Here is a 16,467-nt window from a genome sequence, read left to right on the forward strand (position 1 = left end):
GTGTGACCCAAAAACCAAAAAAAAAAATAAAGAAATAAAGAAATTGCTCCTGGCAGGCTCGGGGACCATATAGGATGTCGGGATTCGAACCATCGTCCCTCTGCATGCAAGGCAAACCCCCTACCTCCATGCTATCTCTCCGGCCCCAGCCCTAGCTTTCTTTAGAATGAACTACAAGATGGAAGAGTGAGTCATCCATCACTGGAGAGAAACAAGGATATGGGCTGGAGATGGGTCCTTCCAGCACACAAGACTGGACTCTGAGTCTCAGCTAGTGGCCCTTGACCAGAAGCTTCCCTGAGGTAGGAATGGGTCACATCCTCCTGATGGTCCATGGCCTGGAACCGAGTCTGTGCTCTGGAAATATCTGCAAACTAGGCCAGAGTCTAGATGAGCACAGATGTGGGATTTCTGTCAAGTTCTCTGTCCCTGCAACACCAGGTTGTAGCCATATATGAACAGGGAGTTCTGCCACAGTCAAATATTCCCTAAGCCTGGACCTTGCACTGGTCCCTGCTCTAAGCACTCGGCACACACTGACTCATCAGGCCTTGTGATAATTAATCTAGGAGAACTCTAGCGTGTCCCCAAGTCACACGAGAAAACAGAATCAGAGAGGCTGAGGAATTTTCTTGAGGTCACAACAGCAAGGGTAATAATGGAAAAAGAGTTAATAGGGAACTACAATGGGCAAGTGGGAATCAGGAGGACTCATGGGATCCAGAGGGGAAATGTCGGGGCCTCTAGGCATCTCTCTCCATAGGCCCTGTCATGTGTCTCAAGAGATGGGGCAGACTCCAAGCTCAGCACTGAGTCCTGGAAGGGTGAAGTCTTGTTTCCACAGAGCAGAGTGTGCCTGGAAAGGACATGCAGGCCGGGGGCCATCCTGAGTGAAGGACCTGGACACAGTGCCTGGTCCAGGCCTTAATGCCAAGTCACTGTGACTTGCCCATTTGAAAAACGCCAAACTCCACATCTCTTCTGTCAATTGTAACTTTTTTTTTTTTTTTTTTTTTTTTGGTTTTTGGGCCACACCCTGTGACGCTCAGGGGTTACTCCTGGCTATGCGCTCAGAAGTTGCTCCTGGCTTCTTGGGGGGACCATATGGGACGCCGGGGGATCGAACCGCGGTCCGTCCGGTCCGTCCTAGGCTAGCGCAGGCAAGGCAGGCACCTTACCTCCAGCGCCACCGCCCGGCCCCCCAATTGTAACTTTTGAATTGAAATAGATCCTCGGGGTCTAGGGGGAAGTAGTGGGGGTTCCAGACTAGGGGTGCCTGAGGTTTCCAGGATGGTAGCCACTTTGCTCAAGAGACTCATTCTCAGCCCAGGCTCTGGATAGAGGCCTGCTCTGAAGTACCACCACGAACCAACACCATCACTACTACCACAAACATCCCTATCACCACTAAAACTATCATTACCACCATCAACAACACCATCACTACCAACACCACTACCAACATCACCATTGATACCACCTCCAACGTCACCTCTATCACCCCAAAACCATAACTACCATCACCAACTCCACTATCTTCAATCTGACCACCATCACTACATTCACCAACACTCACCACCACTAACACCATCACGATACCACCATTACTAAAACCATCATTAACACTATCACCGATTCCATCACCTTCCCCTTGACCACCATTACTACAATTACCAACACCCACCACTATCTACCACCACTGGCACCGACACCACCATCTCTGCTATCTCTACCCCAGCCCCCTCAGCACCCTTGCTTCACTCAGCAGATCGTACACTGACCCAATATCCCTACAGACCTGCCCCAAGTTATTCCAAGTTACTCCTTCAAGGATGGTTCACATGTCCCAAAAATGTACCTCAAATGGTCGTGTTACCCTGTTTATCCCCTCAGACCTGTTACCCAGTACAGTAGGGACTCCCAACAGCACATCATACTCCTTTCTGTCGCCAGAGCCTCACAGGACACTGGGGCTGTTGTTCTATGTGGCAGAAAACCAGGAACACCCCAAGTTTGGGTTGAGAGGGACTGGAAAAATCAGAGGCACTCCTCAAGAGGACAGCAGGGTGGCTGTTAAACATGGGAGCTCAATGTGGCCTGAGAAGATACTCGCCACACAGTTTAGGGAAAGAGGATGATGCCTCTGTCCTCTGGGCCTCTCAGTGTGTCGATTGATCTCTCATCTGGAAAAAAATGGGGGCAACCATGCCACCTTGCTTGGTAGAAGAATGACTGATGAGACAAAGCATACAATGGATTTTGTGGGTACCTGGTACAGAGTGATGTAAGATTATTGTAAAAAATATCAATCTGAGGGCCAAAGTGATAGTTCAGCAGGGAGGGTGCCTGCCTAGCATGCAACTAACCTGGGTTTGATCCCCAATATCCCATATGGCCCCTGAAGCACTGTGCAGAGGAAGGAGTAAGTCTTTTCGGGGGTGTTCAGTGGTTAACCTTGGCTCTGTACTCAGAAATCACTCCTGGAAGGCTTGGGAGACAATATGAGATATCGGAAATTGAACCCGAGTCCATATGGGATATCAGAAATTGAACCCAAGTCAGCCACGTGTAAAGCAAATGCCCAACCCACTGTGCTATCACTCTGACCCCACCAGGAATTAAGTTTTGAGCACTGCCAGATGGGGGCCCAAAACAAAACAAAATAATTAGCCAAGGTACCCCTAAAAGACTCACCTAGGGGCCAGAGAGATAGCATGGAGGTAAGGCATTTGCCTTGCATGCAGAAGGACGTTGGTTCAAATCCCGACATCCCATATGGTCCCCCAAGTCTGCCAGGAGCGGTTTCTGAGTGCAGAGCCAGGAGTAACCCCTGAGCGCCATTGGGTGTGATCCAAAAACCAAAAAAAATAAAAATAATAATAATAATAATAATAATTAGCCAAAGCGTGTGTCTATCTATATGTATGCATGTGCTGGAGAAGCTTAGAGAAAGTTCTGGAGGGATTTCAAACACCTTGTTCTAATGTTCCATCCAAAAGATATAGGGCAGGGAGTTGGGGAGAAATAACCATCCTCAAGTTTTACTGTTACCTCACCTCTGGGTGGTATGTCACCTACACCACTGAAGGCACTGCACGATTCTCATTTCCTGGACTTTGCAGAGGTCCCTCTGCTGGCACACAGATGCCAACAACATCCAGAAAAGTCCAGAAAAGCCTGACACATCTGCTCTTTCCTTCCCAAAGACTGCCATTTGCTCCTCTTCTAAGAGCGATGGAGGAATCAAGAGCTTAGGAGTTGAAAGGGCTAAGAGATGGCTCAAACCAATGGAGTGCACATTTGCATGTGGGAGCCCTGGGTGTGAGTTCGGGGACTGCAAGTTCCTGCAAGCAGACCCCAAACACCACAGGATGTAATCCGAAAACAACACTCCCATAACAACCACCACCAACAAAATAAACCTTTTAAACTACAGAGCCAAATGCCTGGTTCAGATACCAGCTTGATATTTCCTAGCCAGGCAACTCCACGGGACCTCAGCAGACCCTTAATCAAACATGGAAATTGTTGTAATTTTTCTCATGGAATTAGGATTTTTGAGGAGAAAACATGAAGTTATCCTTCTACAATGCCTGGCACATAGGAAGTACTCCGTAAGTATTAGCTATTATCATCATCATTGTGGAAAACCTTTTCCAGATCCATGCTCTTGTTTCTCACCCCTTTTACAAGAAGGCAACCCTGCTAAACATCCGAGGAGGTGCCAAGCCTAGTGTGTGCCCTGAGAGCTTGTCTGGCTGGGTTGATTAGGAGCCCAAGCTAACAAAAGACACTTTCACAGGGGCAAAGTCCAGAAAAGACCAGCGTGCCCAGGAACTAACCTTGCTCAAGGATAAGTGCCAATGCAATGAGCTAAGGGGAGGAAATGGAAAAGATGAAGGGGCGTTAGAAAGGAAGAGATGGGCGACATCATTTGCAGATGTTACAGATGTTGAGCTGAGAATCGAAAAGAACCTGCAGCCATGCTACCCACAAAAAGAAAATTAAGACAAGACACGGGGGAGAGGGGCTGGAGTAATACTACAGTGAGTAGGACGCTTGATGTTGACCCCGACACCCTATATGGTCCCCAGAGCTCCAGCAGAGTAATTCCTGAATGCAGTAATTCCTGAGCACATTGCTGGGTGTGGCTCAAAAACAAAAACAAGGGCTGGAGAGATAGCGCGAGGTAGGGCATTTGCCTAGCACGAAAATTCAGGATGGATGGTGGTTCAAATCCCCGTATCCCAGTATCCCATATGGTCCCCCGTGCCTGCCAGGAGCGATTTCTGAGTGCAGAGCCAGCTATTGCTCTGGCCCAATGAAAGGCATTTTTGTTTGTTTTGGGGCCACACCTGGTGACGCTCAGAGGTTACTCCTGGCTATGAGCTCAGAAATCGCTCCTGGGGGCCGGAGAGATAGCTCAGAGGTAAGGTGTTTGCCTTAGACGCAGAAGGATGGTGGTTCGAATCCCAGCATCCCATATTGTCCCCCCAAGCCTGCCAGGAGCGATCTCTGAGCATAGACCCAGGAGTAACCCCTAAGCCCTGCCGGGTGTGACCCAAAAACCAAAAAAAAAAAAAACAAGGAAATAGCTCCTGGCTTAGGGGACCATATACGATGCCAGAGGATCGAACCGTGGTCTGTCCTAGGCTAGGTGAGGGCAAGGTAGATGCCTTATTGTTTGCACCACCACTCCGACCCCATGAAAGTTTTTTTTTTGGTTTTTGGGTCACACCTGGCAGTGCTCAGGGGTTCCTTCTGGCTCTACGTTCAGAAAAAAAACTATTGTGGGCCAGCAGGTAGGGCACTGGCCTTTGCATGAGGCTGACCCTGATTCGGTCCCCAACACCTCATATGAGCCTCAAAGCCTGCCTGAGTGCCAAGATTCCTGAGCGCCAAGGCAGGAATAAGCTCTGAGTACCACCAAATGCGGCCCCCAAAAGATAAAATAATAAGTTTTAAAATGTTTCTAAAACTGACAATGAATGAAACAAAAACAATATTAAAACAAGAATTCTTTAGGGGCAGAGTTGTAGCACAGCAGTAGGGCGTTTGCCTTGCATGCAGCTGACCCAGGACAGACGCAGGTTCGATCCCCGGCATTCCATATGGTCCCCAGAGCCAGGAGCAATTTCTGAGCACAGAGCCAGGAGTAACTCCTGAGCACCATCAGGTGTTGCTCAATAAACTAAACTAAACTAAACTAAACTAAACTAAAAAACAAGAATACTTCAGAATAAGACTAGCAGAAAGACTTATAAACTCTGTACTCTGAAACCATCCAAAAACAATGAAGAGATGAAAAAAATGTCTAAGCAAGTGAAAAGATGCCCAGAATTCATGGAAAGGATGACTAACCGTGGAGAAGATGGCAAGTTGTCTCTAAATCAATTTACAAATTAAAACAATCCCTATCAGCAGGAGTGATAGTACAGCAGGAAGGGTGCATGCTTTGCATGTGGCCAACCCAGTTTCAATTTTCCACACTCCAAATAGTGCCCAAGCTTGCCAGGAGTGATCCCTGAGGATCACCAAATGTGGCCCCCAAACCAAAAACTTTTATTAAAAAAAAAAATAGGGGGCAAGAGCAATGGCGCAGCGGTAGGGCATTTGCCTTGCACACAGCTGACCTAGGTCAAACCTCAGTTTGATTCCCTGGTGTCCCAAGCAGTAACATTTCTGAGCACATAGCCACACCCAGTGCGTCCCAAAAACAAACAAACAAACATACAAAAAAAGGAAACACAATCTCAAATGTCTGTGGTAAGTGAAACAAAATTTCTCTAAGAAAACAGAAGCCCAGTTTTTGCAACCTTGTAGCTTAATGATTTCTTAGCTATGACACTGAAAGCAGAAGCAACTAAAGATAGACTGGACTTGGTTTAAATGAAAAACTTTTGAGTTCCAAAGATGGATACCAGGGCTGGAGTGATAACAGAGGTAGGGCATTTGTCTTGCATGCTGCTGACACAGGACTGACCTGGGTTTGATCCCCAGCATCCCATCTGGTCCCCAAGCCTGCCAGGAGTGATTTCTGAGCACAGCCGGGTGTGCCCCCCCAAAAAACAAAAAAGGATACCATTAAGAAAACAAAAGGGCTTAATGCACTTGCCTTGCATGTGACCAATCTGACTGGTTGATCCCTGGCACCATTTTTTGATTCCCCAGTACAATCAGGAGTGATTCCTGAGCACAAAGCCAGGAGTAAAACCCTTAGCACCACCAGGGGTGGTCCCCAAACCAAAACTACAAATAAACAAAAAGACAACTCACAGGAAGGAAAAAAGATCTACAAACCATTTGCTTACTAAGGAACTTACATGGATTATAGAAAAAAAAATGTATAAAGAGGGGCACGAGTGGTGGCGTAAGTGGTAGGGCATTTGCCTTGCATGTGCTAACCTAGGACAGACTACGGTTTGATCTCCTGGTGTCCCATATGGTCCCTCAAGCCAGGAGCAATTTCTGAGTGCATAGTCAGGAGGAACCCCTGAGTGTCACTAGGTGTGGTTCAAAAAAAATGTATAAAGAATGGTATCTAGGTCCGGAGAGATAGCATGAAGGTAAGGAGTTTGCCTTGCATGCAGAAGGACGGTGGTTCAAATCCCAGCATCCCATATAATCCCCCAAGTCTGCCAGGAGTAATTCCTGTGCGTAGAGCCAAGAGTAGGGGCCAGAGAGATAGCACAGCAGTGTTTGCCTTGCAAGCAGCCAACCCTGGACCTAATATGGTTGGTTCAAATCCTGGCATTCGAATCCCGTCCCCCATGCCTGCCAGGGGCTATTTCTGAGCAGATAGCCAGGAGTAACCACCGGGTGCGGGTCCCCCCCCCCAAAAAAAAAAGAGCCTGAGTGCTGCCGGGTGTGACCCAAAAAAGAATGGTATCTATGTAAAATATATACGCACTAACAGAAACAACCCAAAAATTGGGAAGGGGAGAAGGACCATACCCAGCAGTGCGCAGAGTTTACTTCTTTCACGGTGTTTAGGGATCACTCCTAATGGTAATCAGGGAAATACGTACGGTGCCAGGGATCAAACCAGCGACAGCCACATGCTAAGTAAGTTACTTGCTGTTCTGTCTGATCCAAACAACCTAACTGTAAAATGTGGATGGGGGATTTAAATAGACATTTCTCTAAAAAAGATATATGAGGTATACAATGACCTGTCAAGAGAACTTAAAACTATAGCAGGTGGAGGCCCCACACGGTCTCCTGAGAAGTCCTGGAGCAACCCTGATAGAGCCCCAAAGCACCACTGAGTGTGCTCTCAGCTCCAAGAAAAAAAAGAAAAGGAGATGTACAAATGACCAATAACCACATGAAAACACACTCCACATCATTAGTCATTAGGGAAATGCAAATCTAAACCACAATGAACACCACTTCACACCCACTAGGAAGGCTATAATTAAAAAGGCAGATAATAACAAATTGTTGGCAAGGAATGAGGGAAGACTGAAAACTTCATACAAGGCTAGTGGGAATATAAAAAAAATGGTATGGCTGCTTTGGAAAAGAGGCAGGTACTTGTTCAAGAGGTTAAACATAAAGTGATCACATGATCCAAAAGTTCCATTTCTAGGTACAAGCCAAGAGAAAAGGAAAAACAAAACAAAACAAAAAAAACAACACAGAAATCTGCACAGGGCAACACTCTGTAAGAGCCAAAAAAGGAGACACATGCATAGACCCATTCGCAGATGAACAAGAGCTAAATGTGCAATCTCTATATAATGAAATATTGTTTGGCAAGAAAAGGCAATGAAGTACTTTCTGATACATGCCACGACATGGAAAAATCTTGAACAATATGTTTGGGGGAAAGAAGCCAGACCAGAAAGATCACATATTGTATGCTTCCATTTACATGAAATATCCAGGAAAGACAAAGCTAGAGAAGCAGAAAGAAAATCCTTTTCTGCCAAAGACTGGGGTAGGAAAGTCTGACAGGAAGTGAGGAGTAACTAACGGATTCTCTAAGGATTAATTACCTCACCCTTTGGAGCACGATAAGAATGTTCTAAAATAGACCTCAAATTCTGTGAGTAGACTAAAGACCATTACAACGTGCACTTTAAGTGGCCAAATTATATGGTGTGTGAAATGATATTGCAATAAAAAACTGATTTAATTTTCTGTTTATTTTGGGCCACACCCAGCAGTGTCCAGGGCTTACTCCTGGCAGGCTTGAGGGACCATATTGGATGCCGGGATCAAACCCAGATTGGCCGTGTACAAGGCAAGCACCCTCCCTGCTATCATTCCATTAATTTGATTTAAAGATAAAAATGAATTACTGTTAGATATCAATTAGATCAGCAAAGATCTCCAAGTTCTACAGCATCCTGGATTCCTGAGAGTGAGGAGACCCAGAGGAGATGTGGTGTGAGGGTCTAGATGAGTAATCTGGCAAATCCACCAAAGCTGCAGTAGCCCACATGTCCTGTGCCTGCCTTGGGGGGCTTGTCTCAAATGGTCCTTCCAGAGTCAGCCCTTAGCCTTTAGTGACTGAGGCTCTTGAGGAAGGAATGAGTGGTCCAAAGCCAAAGACTTGAAATAACCAGAGGGGTCCATAACATAACTTAAATAAAAGTCTCTCCACCCACAAAAGAAAACTGCACACCCAGGAGAGAGACTGTGGCACAAAATGATTTCCAAGGTCAAGAGAAAACAAATGAACAACAGGCCATACCACATACTAGAACTTAAAAAAGAAGTTTGAGGGACCGGATAGATAGCACAGTGGTAGGGCATTTGCCTTGCATGAGGCCAGTCAAAGAGGGACCTGGTTCGATTCCCAGCAACCCATATGGTCCCTCAGCCTGTCAGGGGTGAATTCTGAGTGCAGAGCCAGGAGTAGCCCCTGAGTGCCACTGGGTGTGACCCAAAAACCAATCAACCAATCAATCAAGTTTAAAAGAAAGAAGTTTGAGCATTTGAATGCAGGTTTCTTCGACTGCACCTCCTTGGGCAGGCGTGGGTGAGATCCTCCAAGGCCCACCTCTAGCAAGAAGATTTGGCTCCAGAGAGAGACCACCTCCCCTCAATTCTTCTCAGTTCTCTTTAACTGCTGCAAGTGTCAATGGTTTTTCTTTCTTTGAAAAACAAAACCCCCGGCTTACCTGGCTTCAAATCCTACTTTGCCCTCTCATATCTGGGTGCATCACTTTTCTGAACCTCTGTGCTCTGTGAAAAGAGGAACAATAAATAATAATAGTAATAGTAATAATAATAATAATAATAATAATAATAATAATAATAATAATAATAATAATAATAATAATAATAATGGGCTGGAGAGATATAGCACAGCAGTAAGGTGCTTGTCTTGCATGCATCCGATTCAGGACAAATGGTGGTTCGAATCCCAGCATCCCATATGATCCCCTGAGCCTGCCAGGAGTGATTTTTGTGTGTGTGTGTGTGTTGTGTTTTTTTTGGGTCACACCCAGCAGTGCTCAGGGGTTACTCCTGGCTCCATGCTCAGAAATTGCTCCTGGTAGGCAAGGGAGACCATATGGGATGTCGGGATTCAAACCAATGACCTTCTGCATGAAAGGCAAACGCCTTACCTCCATGCTATCTCTCCGGCCCCTCCAGGAGTGATTTCTGAGCAAAGAGCCAGGAGTAACCTCTGAGTGCCACTGGGTATGACCCGAAAACAAAATAATTTGAAAAATTTAAAAAATAATAATAACTAGGCTGGAGAGATAGTAAAGAAGATAGGACATTAGCCTTGCATGTGGATGACCCAAGTTGATTCCCTGGCACCCCTACACACCCCTGAGACCTAAGTGCTGAGTCAGGAGTAAGCCCAGAGCACAACCAGGAGTGGCTCAAAAACCAAAACAATAATAGTAATAATAATAATCTCAATAATAGTAATAACAATCAAGACTATTGTGGGGAGTGAAACTAAAAAGCACGAGGAGTGGACCAGAGCTCTCCAGCCTGCCTGAGTTCGACAAGTGTCTGGTCCTTACTGGGTATTAACAGGTCAGTCATCTGGCAACTGGGGTGATGGCCCAATAGGCAGGAGTGAAAGCTTTGCACGTGGGAGGCCCAGTATGATCCCCAGCAAGCACCACTAGGTTCCCAAGCCATGCACTCTGAGTAGCCCCTGAGCACCACCAGGCATGAGCCACAAGACAAAATGTCTCTAGGTTCACCAGAGTTGACAGGAACAGATGCCACCAAAGAGCGTTGGATCAAGTATTTGGATCAAGATTCGCCCTCTCACTGGGAGAAACCCAGCAGGGCTTCTAGGGAGAGGCAAGGAATTCAACTAGTTCTAGAGGTTATTCCTGGCCAGACAAAGACCAAGAAGTAGCAAAATCCTGGGTATCACTCCTTGTGTGCTCAGTGGTTCTGTCAGCAATGCATATTCTCTCTCTCTCTCTCTCTCTCTCTCTCTCTCTCTCTCTCTCTCTCTCTCTCTCTCTCTCTCTCTCGCTCTCGCTCTTTCTCTCTCGCTCTGTCTCTCTCTCTCTATTTTTTGTTTTTGTTTTTGGGCTACACTCAGTGACGCTCAGGGATTACTCCTGGCTTTGCGCTCAGAAATTGCTCCTGGCTTGGGGCCAGAGAGATAGGATGGAGGTAAGGTGTTTGCCTTTCATGCAGAAGGTCTGTGGTTCAAATCCCGGCATCCCATATGGTCCCCCATGCCAGCCAGGAACGATTTCTGAGCATAGAGCCAGAAGTAACCCCTGAGCACTGCTGGGTATGACCCAAAAACCAAAAAAAAAAAAAAAGAAAAGAAAAGAAAGAAATTGCTCCTGGCTTGGGGGACCATATGGGACGCCGGGGGATCGAACCATGGTCCGTCCTAGGTTAGCACGTGCAAGGCAAATGCCCTACCGCTGCGCCATCGCTCTGGCCCCAACAATGCACATTCTCTGAATAAAACACCACAGGCCTGGAGAAGAGGAAGCACTGATTGGGGGATGAACAGAGACAGAGAGGTGAGGGGGCCACAGAGAAAGAAGAGATGACAGGTTTTCAGACAGTGAGCATGCACTGCTCAGCAGACTGCCACCCTGAGTGGCACAGTGACGAAACAAGGCATGGAGAGGCCAAGCTGTTGTCAAAGGTCACACAGCTCATCAGAGACAGCATCAGAGGGAGGCTGAGGCTGAGCCGCTCACCCTCTCTCCAAAGGGCCCACGGTTGGCAACTAATGCCGTCTGCCTCCTGATAACAGTGGAACAGAGGCTGAGTCGGGAGTAGGCTGCGCATGTGGGGGAGTCCCTCATCAGCCTACATGCTGCTCTGGAGAGAGGCTGAGTCAGGCGGCACCAGGGTTCTAGGGAACCCTGCTGTGCCCACAGATCTTTGCCAAGTGCCCAGAAGTCTCCTTCAATCCATGAACCCTGCACTGAGCATCTAGACGAGTCTTCCTCCCCCGGTGTCTCCTGGATGCCGAGCTCTCAGTCCTCACCAGGACCCCTGGTGGCCCCAGGGAGAGCAGCTCAGGGCCACAGAGCACATTGGAGAAGCTAGTCAGTGTCCTGGTCACAGACCACATGCAACATAACAGAGGCCAGCCTACCCCCACAGCCACTGCCCGCCCCTCCTACCCTGCCCTCCCCCCATTCCAGTTATAAGGCAAAGAGGTGCCTTAGCAGGGAGAACAGCTGGCCCAAGGCCATGCAGCCTAAGTGACACCATAGGCAATGACCATCAGAATTCGTGGAGCCACCGAGGCTGGGTCTCCCAGGACCCAAGAGACATCCGCCCTGTACAGAAGAGCGAGCTGAGGCTGGGAGAGGGGATGCAGCCCTATATTCCCATTTCATAGCACAGAGGCTCCCAGGGCAGAGTCTGTCTGGTCCCTTCAGATGCCCAAAAGGATGACCAAGGAAGGTCCTTCCCACACGGGGTGATGAGCCAGGACTGAGAGTCCGATGTGATGTGGCAGAGCTGCTGGTCACGGCTAAGATTGCTTCAGCTCCTCTCAAGGCCATCCCTAGTACTTCCCAGCCAGAGGGAGAGAAATAAAAGCCTTTCCATGATGGGACACAAAAGGCTAGAGCTTCTCTCTAAAGGGGGAAGCTAGAAGTGAGAGTGATAGCACAGCAGGTAAGGTGCTTGCTTGCATGCAGCCAACCTAGATTTCATCCCCGACATCTCATATGCCCCCCCCCCATCAGCAGCACTGCCAGGAGTGATTCCTGAGTGCAGAGCCAGGAGTGTTTGAGCATCCCCACAGTGGAAAAAAAAAAAAAAAAAGCAAACAAAAGAATTAAATTTTAAATAATAAAATAAAGGGGTGTGGGTAGGAATGATAGCATAGCAGTAGGACGTTTTCCTTGCACGATGCTGATGTAGGACGGACCTCAGTTCGAGCCCCAGCATCCCATATGGTCCCCCAAGCCAGGAGCAATATTTTTTTTTCTTTTCTTTTCTCTTTTCTATTTTTTTTTTTTTTGGTTTTGGGATCATACCCAGCAGCGCTTAGGGATTACTCCTGGCAGACTCGGGGAACCATATGCTATGTTGGGATTCAAACCACCATCTTTCTGCACATAAGGCAAACGCCTTACTTCCATGCTATCTCTCCAGCCCCATCAGGAGTGATTTCTGAGCACATAGCCAGGAGTAACCCCTGAGTGTCACCGGATGTGGCCCAAAAACAAAAACAAAAAAATAAAATAAAAGGGTGGCAGTGTCCAGGAGCCTCAGAAGCAGACACTCCTTGGGGCCGGGCAGTGGCGCTAAAGGTAAGGTGCCTGCCTTGACTGCGCTAGCCTTGGACGGACCGTGGTTCGATCCCCCAGTGTCTCATATGGTCCCCCAAGCCAGGAGCAACTTCTGAGCACATAGCCAGGAGTAACCCCTGAGTGTTACCGGGTGTGGCCCAAAAACCAAAAAAAAAAAAAAGCAGACACTCCAGAGGTAGGTAGCTCCAGCATAGACTGGGGAGGAGTGAACTGATGGGGTGCAGCATCCTTCCATACCCTTGTAATCTCTCAATCAGGCCTTCAGCAGCAATCAAAATTCACATAAGGAGAAACAAGGATAGGGGAAAGCTGGCCCCACCAGGAAGGGAAGAGCCACTGGCTGACCTGGAGGTAAGTGAGACCCTGAGCATCCCATCTGAGCTGTATCTGCATGTACAAAGGCCCTGGGGCAGAGAGGAGGGCAGGTCAGGACTGATAGGTTCCTTGCTTAACTGGGTTAGCCCATGAGGGGGATGCTAGACCAAGTGCTTAGCAGTCCATATCACCAAGACTCAAACATTGTGAAGTGACTATCAAATTTTCTCAGTCTGAGAACAGTCAGGGCATGGACACACACACACACACACACACCCCAATCCCCATCACAGAGATCTCCAGTTCCAGAGAGCTGCAGGGGTCAGAGAGTCACCTAAAGCACAGTGGACTTCCCAGAGAAGAGGACATCTCAGCTCAGATATAAACGCTGGACCACTGGTACAGAAAGGGAAACTATGGTCCAGGCAGAAAATGGATACTTCAAGGACCAGAGTGATAATACAGCAGGCAGAGTACTTGCCTAGCACAGGGATAACCCAGGTTCAATCCACTGCCATCCACATGTCCCCCTGAGCACTGTCAGGAATGTTTCCTGAGCACAGAACCAGGAGTAACCCAGGAGTCTCGAGAGGTGTAACCCAAAAACAAAAAGATTACTCAGGCAAAATCCTGGAGGGATTTTTCCCAACCTTCAGATAAAGCCCAGAATTCAGGTCAGCCTAATCCCAGCAGCCAAAGTTGGAGAAAGACCAGTGTTCAGGGGGTGGTCCCCTTCCCACACCTGCTCCCTCAAGGAGTATCCCAGAGGGCACCCAAAGGGGTGCCAAGATAGTGAGGTAGAGGGGGCTTGGCCGCCTTTAATGACCATACACCATTCCCACCACGGCCACCAGCTTCTCCCCGAGTCCCATGAAGGAGGCCAGGGGAGTTCCAGGGGTGAGGAAGCCACTACACCCCCAGGGAGACTTTGTGAGATGCCTGGTTCACAGATGAGGCTCAGAGACGTGGACGCCCTTCTCTGGGGAGCCTCAAAAGGAGCTACCTGGCCCCATTGACCAGCTGGGTCTCAAATACACAGCCAAGTGCCAGCAGGGTCTAGCACAATCAGAGCCCAACAGAGTCACGGAAAGGCATTGGGTGAGTCCAGACCCCTCTTAGGACTCTGCCCCTCTCACGGGTCACAAATTCCTTAGCAGAGGACACCCTCCCCCATACAAGGAGGCCACAATGGGAACCCTGAGGTGACACATCAGAAGTGATGGACTCTCAGCTGCTTGCACCCCCCCCCCAAGGGCTGAGGGCTTGGTGGGGAGGGTGCCAGCCAGCCCTGCCCACGTCCAAGACTCCGTGCCAGCAGCTCTGGCGGCTCCTCTGCTCCGAGAACACATTGTGTCCCCTCCTCCTGCCCACGCCTGTGAGCAGCTCCCTCCAGGGACACTGGTGGGCAGGTGCACCTGGTGGCCAGACCCCTGCACAAGCCTGGCCTTGCACTCCCCGCACGCAAGGCACCAGATGTGGGACCTCAGGAAGGTCTCACCGTCAGTCAGAAAGGGGTCTCTGGCAGGTGTAAGACAGTGGGTCTCTGAGACAAGGGATTGGGGACAAAGGTTGGCCGGTCCCTCAAGGTTCAAGCCTGCTGCTCAGAGATTCAAGGCCAACGGAGTCACAATCTGCTCCAGACCCTCCCTTTCACTCATAACTATCCTCTCTGTCTTTAGGCCAGCTGTTTCTTCCCTGTCAAGGGGGATCATGTAAAAATAAGGGGGAGGGTCAAGTGTTGAACCTCTAGATTCAAAACCAATTCTGGTCTAGGCTTACTGTGTAGCCTGGGGATAGTTACCCCACCTCTCTGTGCCTTCATTCCCTCTTTTTTTTTTTTTTTTTTCAAAAAAAAGGAGATGAGGGGCCAGCGAGGTGGCGCTAGAGGTAAGGTGTCTGCCTTGCAAGCGCTAGCCAAGGAAGAACCTCGGTTCGATCCCCCGGCGTCCAATAGGGTCCCCAAGCCTGCCAGGAGCGATTTCTGAGATCAGATCCAGGACTAACTCCTGAGTATTGCCGAGGTGGCCAAAAACAAACAAACAAACAAACAAGAAAAGGAGATGAGTCGAAGAGCAGGTCTTTACCTTGCCTTGCATGTGGCCAACCCAGGTTAAATCCCTGGCACCACATACAGTTCTACAAGCCCAAAGCTAAAAATAAATAAATAGGCAAGTTTTGCAATTTAGGCACTGGAGCAATAGTACAGTAAGGAAGACACTTACCTTGGGGCTGGAATGATAGCACATGCCTTGCATGTGGCCAAAACAGGACGAACATCCCATATGGTTCCCCTCCCCCCCACAGCCTGCAGGAGCGACTTCTGAGTGAAGAACCAGGAGTTGCCCCTGAGCTCAGCTGGGTGTAACCCAAAACAAAACAAAACAAAACAAACAAAACAAAAAACAAGGCACTTGCCTTGCATGTGTCTAGCCCTTGAGACCTGCTAGGAGTGAACCCTGTGCATAAAGCCAGGAATAAGCCCTAAATAAACCAGCGGATATGGCCCCCCCTTCATAAAAAAATTTACAAAAAGATAATAGCATAGAGGTAAGGCGTTTGCCTTTCATGCAAGAGGTCATCAGTTTGAATCCCAGCGACTCATATGGTCCCCCATGCCTGCCAGGAGCAATTTCTGAGCCTGGAGTCAGGAATAACCCCTGAGCACTGCTGGGTGTGACCCAAAAACCACACACACACAAAAAAAGAGAGAATGGGCCTGGAGTTAGCACAGCGGCGTTTGCCTTGCAAGCAGCCGATCTAGGACCAAAGGTGGTTGGTTCGAATCCCAGTGTCCCATATGGTCCCCTGTGCCTGCCAGGAGCTATTTCTGAGCAGACAGCCAGGAATAACCCCTGAGCACCGCCGGGTGTGACCCAAAAAAAAGAGAGAATGAATGGAGGTAAAGATTCCACCCCTTCCCACATAGCACACACACACCCCATTGCAACCCCATAATGCAAACCACGATGCCCTCCCTCATCCCAATAAGGCAGTTTAGTTTCTCTCCTGCTGGTCCCCCAGATCCACCCTCATTCCCCACCCCCAAGGTCTGTTCTCTACTCAGCAGCCAGATGCACTCTAAACCCTCCCACAGTTCCTCCCTCCGGCTCTGCTCTGCAAGTCAGCCCAAGAACAGACAGGAGCAGGGCTAAGAGCTGGTCTGGTGGATGGGCCACATCCCTGTCCCAGCCTCCACGACACCAGCCCAAGGCCCAGCCTCAGAAACCGGTGGTGGCACGACCCCAGGGGGGCAGTGTGAGCTTTCAAAGGCTTGTGTCCAAATGCAGTGCTTTATGATGTATTATTGGCAAGTGCTCGCTTTGAATGCCTATTTTATATACTGGCCTCAGATCAAAATTTCTGGGGCAAAATGGGGTCGGGAGCAGACAGCCAGGTCCTCAAGTGTGCTGAATGGAGGAAGGGA

This window comes from Suncus etruscus, chromosome 9 (genome assembly GCF_024139225.1).
Source record: "Suncus etruscus isolate mSunEtr1 chromosome 9, mSunEtr1.pri.cur, whole genome shotgun sequence".
NCBI classification, from domain to species: Eukaryota; Metazoa; Chordata; class Mammalia; order Eulipotyphla; family Soricidae; genus Suncus; species Suncus etruscus.